Here is an 8,367-nt window from a genome sequence, read left to right on the forward strand (position 1 = left end):
TCTCTTTCCCAACCTTGAGAAAGCTGACTCTTTTCTGTTTACCATAAACATAGTTTTCACAGAACTCTAAATCAATCTTCTTTAGTCCTGGAAATAGACTTTTGAAGTGAAGGATTTTCATCCCTTTCTCACTCATGTGCCCAAGCCTATGGTGCCACATTATCGAATCTGTTCTTGCAACATTTATTGTTGTTGTCCCTGCAGTAACTTTATCTGTAGCAGCTAAGGTAGAGTAAGTGTTACCGGTACACAGATATAATGTGCCTACCTTCACACCTTTAGCTACTACTAATGATCCTTTAGTGACCTTCCACATATTGTCTAAGAAGGTAACTATGCAACCTTCACTACCTAGTTGCCCTGCAGAAATTAAATTTCTTCTTAAATTAGGAACATGTCTTACCTCCTGTAGAAACTAGTCATTATCATTCTACAACTTGATCTTTATCTTTCCTTTTCCAACAATTTGACAGGGCTCATCATCACCCAAATATACCTGTCCAAAATCACCTTGAACATAATCTAGAAAATATTTTCTATGGGGTGTAGCATGAAATGAAGCCCCAGAATCTATTACCCAGGAATCATTAACATTATCCAAACATAAGATTAAAGCATCTTGTAAAATATTACTTGCAATATTAGCTTCCTTACTGTCATTTTCATTTTTGTCTCCTTCTTTGTTTTTCCGAGACCAACAGTCTTTCTTTAGATGACCAGGCTTTCCGCAGTACCAACAATCTTTCTTTCCTCTAGATTGAGAGTGTCCTTTCTTTGACTTCCCTCGTGACTTCTCATTCCCAGGGCCTTTTCCTCTTTCCTTTGATCTTCCTCTGTTCTCCACATTCAAAACACTACCCGATGATGTTGAAGTCTCACCTGTGCTTTTCCTTCGCATTTCCTCGCTTAGGATAACACCAACAATATCATCAAATACCAAAGTATTTTTACCAGAGACAGAGTTACTTACAGCCATAACCAAGCTATTCCAGCTTTCTGGCAAAGAACATAAAAATAAGAGAGCCCCAACCTCTTCTGCAAAGGTAATTTTTACCAAAGACAGTTGACTGGTATTTGTATTAAATTCATTTAAGTGCTCCGTTACAGATCCTCCCTCACTCTTTTTCAAATTAAACAAACACTTCATAAGAAATACCTTATTCGAAGCCGAGGGTTTCTCATACAACTTAGCCAATGTTGTCATCAAATCTACAGCCATTTTTGCTTCTATTATATTGAATGCTACAGACGGCGCAATGCACAATCGAATGGATCCTAATGTCTTTCTATCTAAAATGTCTCACTCTTCATTTGACATTGTGATCACTTTCTTTTCCTTTCCTTCCAATGGCCACCACAAATCCTTTTGATACAAGTAATCCTCCATCTGCATTTTTCATAACTAATAATTCTGGCCGTTAAATTTTTCGACCTTGAATTTGGAATCCTCCATTGCTCCCACTCAAATCTGAAAGTCCTGCCAATTTACAGAAAACCTCGCTCTGATACCAATTGTTAGGGTTTCAAGCAGATCCGAAGAAAATATGAACTAACAATTATATGCAGATTTAAATACAAAAGATAAAGAAATAAAACAGGACGCAGATAACACAGATATTTAACGTGGTTCACCCAGAATGGGTTACATCCACCATACACAGTCGTCCAATCTTTCTTATTATCCAGCAATAATAGTACATCAACCTTACAATGCCTTAAGCATCCCAGCCGCTTATAACATGCGTTTTTAGGGCAAAAAACAAAGTCGACCTTTTTAGAGTTTTATTACAATGTCGGTTTTCATCAACGAAAAATGGCAAAAAAAAAATTCTCGGGGGCTCCCGCCCTCAAACCCCCGCTTTTCTCAGGGGTAGCCGCCCCCGAACCCCTGCCTAGCCCCGGACCCCGGTGAGGATACGTGCTGAGTGTACAGTACTTTGTTGATCAGCCGCCACATTTTAACAAGTTAGTGAGGTGAATAGGTAGGGAAGGAGAGCCCTACATATGGGGAGAGAGAGTATAGAAGGGATCGGTAGTGAACAGGAGAAATGAGTGGGAGGGGAGAGAAATAATATGAGAGTGAGAGAGGAGAGAGGAAGGGATTCAAGGATATAAATTAGGGTACAAGGAAGGGATGAAAGGTAGAGAGGGTGGGATATACCTAGAGAGGGGAGAGAGAAGTGAGAGAGACAAGAGAGGGAGAGAGATAGGTGTAGAGTTTAGGGAAGATAAAGATAGTGAGATACGGATCTAAAGAATGCTAATAGGAGCATGTTGATTACTGAAATTTGACTAAGTATGAAATTCAATATGATCCTTTAAAAACTAGAATCTACATTATAACTCCTATAGGGTTGAAACCACTCTCAAACATCCTGCCAATATATACATGAAATATAACTTAAAGTATAAGAAACTTATACTTATATGTTATATTTCATGTATATATTCTCCTCTCAAGATGGGTATAACTTGTGCTTAAGTTGAAAAATTTGCATCACAAAACCTTCAAATTGGACAATGCGGGACATATGAAAAAGTTGACTTTTCTATTTTGGCACGCACCAAATGGGAAAAGTCATTTTTTTTCATTTGGCGAGCGCCATATTTGGCACTCGCCAAATGGTCTGCATTGGAAACCACAAACCCTTTGGGTTGAATTGTACTTGGGCAAAGGGTTGGATGACCATTTTTTGGCCTGAGAGTGTTTTTAACAGAAGATTAGAAAATTTTCACATATTTTTGGTCGTGCTTTCCATCAGATTTGCACGTGTTACAATAAAACTAAAAAAAAACACCATAGAGACCTTGATCTCTCTCTTAGCTATCCAAGCATGTAATTATTTTCACATTTTGATTTCGTTAAGGCTTTCATCTATAATTTCTTTTGTTAGTGTGTCCGTTTTTGGTAAAAAACTAACATGCACTATTTTGGTATAGTTTTTTACACGTTCATCAGATTTTGAAGAAACTTACATTTTTAGAAACTAAACTCCATTCCACACAATTTAAATTTTTATTTTTTTTTTGATTAGTTATCAATGATTTTAGGGGGGGGAACGTTCAAATTTTTTGTTTTTCAAGATGTGTCCACTTCGAAAATTAGTTAAAGATCATATACTCATTAAAAAATTAGCTGAAAAAAATGCCATAAACTACAAGGTGTTAGCTAATTTCTCACCAAAGCGATTTTAAAAATTCAAAAAAAAAGTTAACATTTTAGAGGGGGCACAACAAACGCTCTGTTATGTTTTTTGCATAGAAACAGGACCACGTTTTGTGGCCCCCCTTTTTGAAGCCCTTAATCTCCACCATTTTCAAAACAAATTAGTAGTTTAGAAAGTAGACTCAAAGCACTCTGACTCTTGTTCTTGTTGCATATTCAAATTTGGAGTGTAACTATCTTCAATTTATCGTTAAAGTTCAGACTTTGTTGATTTCAGAAAAAAAAAAAAGAAAAAAAAGTGGCATCTTACGACCCCTTTTGGTACCACAACTTGGTGCATATATATATATATACAAAAATGTATATATATATATATATATATATATATATATATATATATATATATATATATATATGTATGTATGTATGTATGTATGTATGTATGTATGTATGTATACATACATATATATATGTGTGTGTGTGTGTGTGCGTGTGCGCGTGCGTGTGTGTGCATAGATATATAATATAGATATATACATATACATATAGATATAGATATATATACATACATATATATATGTATATGTGTGTGTGTGTATATATATATATATATATATATATATATATATATATATATATATATATATATATATATATATATATATATATATATATATATATATATATATATATATATACATATGTATATATGTGCGCACACACACCCACACATATATATACATGTGTGTGTGCGTGTGTGTATGTATATGTATATGTGTGTATGTATGTATGTATGTATATGCATATACATGTGTGTGTGTGTGTGTGTAAATATGTACATGTATATATATTCATGTATACACACACACACACATTTATCGAGAAATATAGAAAGATACATAAATAGATGAAGAGGATTTATCGAAGGGAAATTTTGTTTTTTAAAACTATACATAATTGAAGAAGCATATTAGTTTACATTAAATGAAAAAAAAAGATAAAAGAGATTTTAACCGAGAGAGAATAGAAAAGGAATAAGAGTATAAAGATTATAGAGAGAAAAAAATAGACACTATTAGAAATCTTATAGTTAAGATACTAAGACATGAAATATCTAGGTAGTTCATAGAAGGAAGAAAGGTATGTGGATACACTTCCTAAAAATTAAACTTGTAGTAGAGGACTGTAAAAATGGGTACCTAGTCCATGATTGTATCAAAATGTGATGTTACGACCCATAACTTTTAGGTAAAAGTGTTGGTACTACATATAATCAACATTAGGAGGATAATAAAATATGTAATGGATAGCAAAGATGTATGAAAATATATGAGATGGGTAGTGTAACAATGTTGAGAGAAACTTATTTCATATGTAGAATAAAATAAAATAGAGCCTTTGAATGATCCCAACGTAAACATTAGTAGAAGACTTAAAAGGAAGTATAAGAGCTAGTGAAATTAATGTAGAATCAAGAGGATTATAAACTCGAGTGGATGAAAGTGATTTTAAGAGCAATAAGAGAAAAAAATGACTAAAAGATGAAAAAGTATTCCCCTAAATATTCATGTTGTATTTCTATAGAATATCAATCTAGTGTTAAAATACAAAATGTAAGATTTTTGTTTTTAGGTTTGTAATATTTATTTTTATAAGATCTATATGATAAAAATTTGGTTATGTAAAGATGTAAAAAGGTGACCTTTATTATACATTGATGGAGGCAAAAACAATGCACAAGTGAGACATTCTTAAAAACTAGGATATGATTTTTTTATTTTTATTTTTAACTCTTTTAATGACAAATGAAATTGAAGATGCAACTTGTGATGGATATTGTTTTAGAATTTTATCAAATATATCTTTAAAAGAGCATTCAATAGGACTACTTGGTATAGATTTGAACCCATTACATATGAAAACCTTAGTTTGACCTAAGACAACCTTAATTTATTAATGTGTAAAGCATGATGTGTATCATGGGATCATGGTTTTTTCTATAAAACAATTCAAAATAAAAATTTATGAAAAATAAAAGAAAGTATACTTTTTAATATTATCAAAATTATGTTCAATAATTAAATAAATTGAAATTAAATTTGAAGTTTAATTTTTTAATATTTAAATATAGACATCTTTCTCTAAACCCTATTAGCATCCCAAAGGATTTATGTAGTTGAAGTCTTGAAACCCCAAAATTAGTCCCATTAGGGCAACACATAGAGTATTCCAGGTCCCACTTTAGTGGTTAAACCAAAAGAAATAACACATATATTAGACCCAAAATCAAATGTATTTATATTCATATATATCAATATATCAAGTGCATTCCTTATATCTTCATTGTGTCTTCTATCCATTATCCTTATATCTTATCTATCTATCGTCTATCATCTATTGTGGTGAATAGTTCTCTTTCCTATACATATATCTCCAAATAAGCACACAACCCTTAGATTGTGTCCAGGCTAGCTAACATTCTATCTTCCAATCTATACATTATAGAACCCCATTTTTTGAATTACATCCTTATATCTTTGGACAATTGTTTTTATCCTCTTTTTCGATCAACAACATCCCATTAGTTAAACCTTGACTTGTCCTCAAGTCAACTACCCTATGGAAAAATATCCTTGTAAATATTCTATGGAGATTAAAATTGATCATCCTATAGTTAGTATGGGTATTCAATTGTAACAACTAGGTTTCAACTTTCGAAGGTGAAGTAGGGATTTGTATGTTCCAAATGAATGTCTTTGTATTAGTGATCAAGATGATGATCTGGGCTAGCTGAATATTAATAAACTCTCAATTGTCAAAAGTTTCTCTTGGCCTTGTCATATTGGTCCAGAGCTTGTTGGTGTTGATCAAGAAAGTCCTCAATTTTGACTAGTTCTGCCTCGTCCAGGTATTTCATGGCATCACACTATTTGAAGTTATATTAAATGTATGTATTCAATAGCTCCATTTGTTTCCTCAATGGTTTCAACAAGTTGGTCCATTGTAGGAAATAATAATACAACTCATAATTTCTTTTGTTGCCTTCTTAGAGGTGGCCAACTATGCTTCTAAGGCAATCTATGTTGTTGCGTGTTGGTGTCTCACCTCATATTTCCTTGGTTTACTCCAACTCTCTCTACACCTCTTGTTTCAGGCTATCTATTTGCAAGATTAGATTTTGAAAGAGTTCCACAATTAGTATTTGGAGATGTACCGAGACTAGTTTAGAAGAGTTTCCCTTAACATGTGGATATTTCTCCTAGATCTCCTTGATTATTTCTTCCACTTTCTCCATGGTTTGCAAATGTTCTTTTAGAACCTCTTCCCAAGTTGACTATTGTAAAATATCCCCTAGTTTAAATTTATGGATCAGAGTGATGTTACCAATATCTACCTGGTCTCTAGTTACTAGAATCTTGAGTATTTGTGTAGTGACATCTCATTCTTGTTTTTATGTGAGAAAGGTCTAGTTTTGTGCCATTAAGGATATCTTGGCTAATGATGCAATGAAAGAAAAGGCCCCATTGTTGGTTTGGGAAGTTGGGGAGACTATGGTATCCTTCAATTTATGAGTCCTCTCCTCTTCACATAAGTACTTCTAGGCCTTAGTGGTGGCCTTGATAATCTCCATTAGAACCTATTAAATGAGCACTAGTTTAACCAACATGAGCTTATCGAGTCATTTCTTTGTTCAAAGTTTAGTTCTCTATTTCTCCTTTAGTATGTCCACTTGTGGTGGTGTGAGATCCTAGGCAATGGTGTTAATGGCGATCTCCTTGAGATTTTCTTCTTCTTACTGGTCATTTTCTCTCTGGTCCCTTGTGGCTACTACTAGAGGACCTGGGAGGTTCTAGATAAAGTCCTCCATTATATATTTTTGGGAAATCATGTAGCCAATTAGGGCTCTCATTGTGGTGTGTCATTGAGGAGGGGAATGATTTTATATTTTCTAGGGTTTCGATAAAGTCAGTGGGATGAACAGGGTCTGATATAGTTGGTCTTCATTGAGGAGGGTGACTTGTTAAGATGTTGGGGTGGGTCTAGTGACTTCCCCTTTTGTGATTACAACTTCTTTTGCTTCACTTTCTTTTTTCAGGGAGTGTGGTGGCTAGAGAACATTTTTATTTCTTCTAGACTTCCTCTCTAAGCTCATATGAAGTAGAGCTTCAAATACCTCCCTTTTTGGTTGTTCTTTCTTGATTGCCTGGTGGTTTTAAGCTTCCTCTTTACTAGTCAACCTCCACAACTTTAGCAGATGTAGTGTGGGGGACTGCGGTCTGCAATCGTTTGGATCTCCTTTTTGAAGTAGGTCTAGTCTAATGCTCTACTTGTTCCTTCTTCTTTTCTTTCTCCTTCTTGTTAATTTCAACTACTACTTTTTCTTTACCTAGGGAGTTGAATAATTGCTTTTTTGTTTGATTTTGAGGTTCCTCTAGATGTTTAGGTAGCTTAGAAGGCCTTGTGTGTATGTTTCTACCTTTCCATCTAAGATTTGATAAGGAAGGGATGGGATCCAGGATGTCTAGGGCTCTAGAGAATCCACGATCATGAAATCAAGTTGTCAACTAGGAAGAATTCGTTGTCAATATATTTTTGAAAGATGTGGTTAGAGATCTAGGATGCATCTTGCATTTTCTTCTAGGATCCTTGAAAGTATCCACCAAAGACAACATATTGGTAAGGAGTATGACCTCATTGAACAACTTAAAGCTACTCTTGCTAAGATACCCCTTTGGGATTTGATTCAGACTTCATCTACACATCATGGACTATTACAAGATGCCTTAAAGAAGTTAGATGTTGTGCCTACTGTGATACCTAGTACTATGAATTCCTTGATTGATTCTATGAAGGTGCCTAAAGTTGAAATTGAGTTTTCTCAAAATGAGTTACCTCCTAAAGAGATTCAAAATCAATAAGATTTTCTTATGATTGTTGTCCTTATTACCTTCCTTCTACCTAAGTGTACAGTTCTCTTCTCTTTGCAGGGAGAATCAAATGATGGATCTAATAGGGGGAAGTTCCTTTCCTCTCCTAATGCTATACTCTCTTCTACCAGTTTAATGGACAAAAAGAGGTCTCTAGAGGAGAAGGATCAACCTCTTCCTTCTAGTGTGAAAAAGAAAAAAGTAAAGAAAGTTGAAAAAATGGATGATTATCATTTGCCAAATCTTATGAATCCTAATAGTAAAGTTTGGGAT

Source organism: Cryptomeria japonica, chromosome 1 (genome assembly GCF_030272615.1).
Source record: "Cryptomeria japonica chromosome 1, Sugi_1.0, whole genome shotgun sequence".
NCBI classification, from domain to species: Eukaryota; Viridiplantae; Streptophyta; class Pinopsida; order Cupressales; family Cupressaceae; genus Cryptomeria; species Cryptomeria japonica.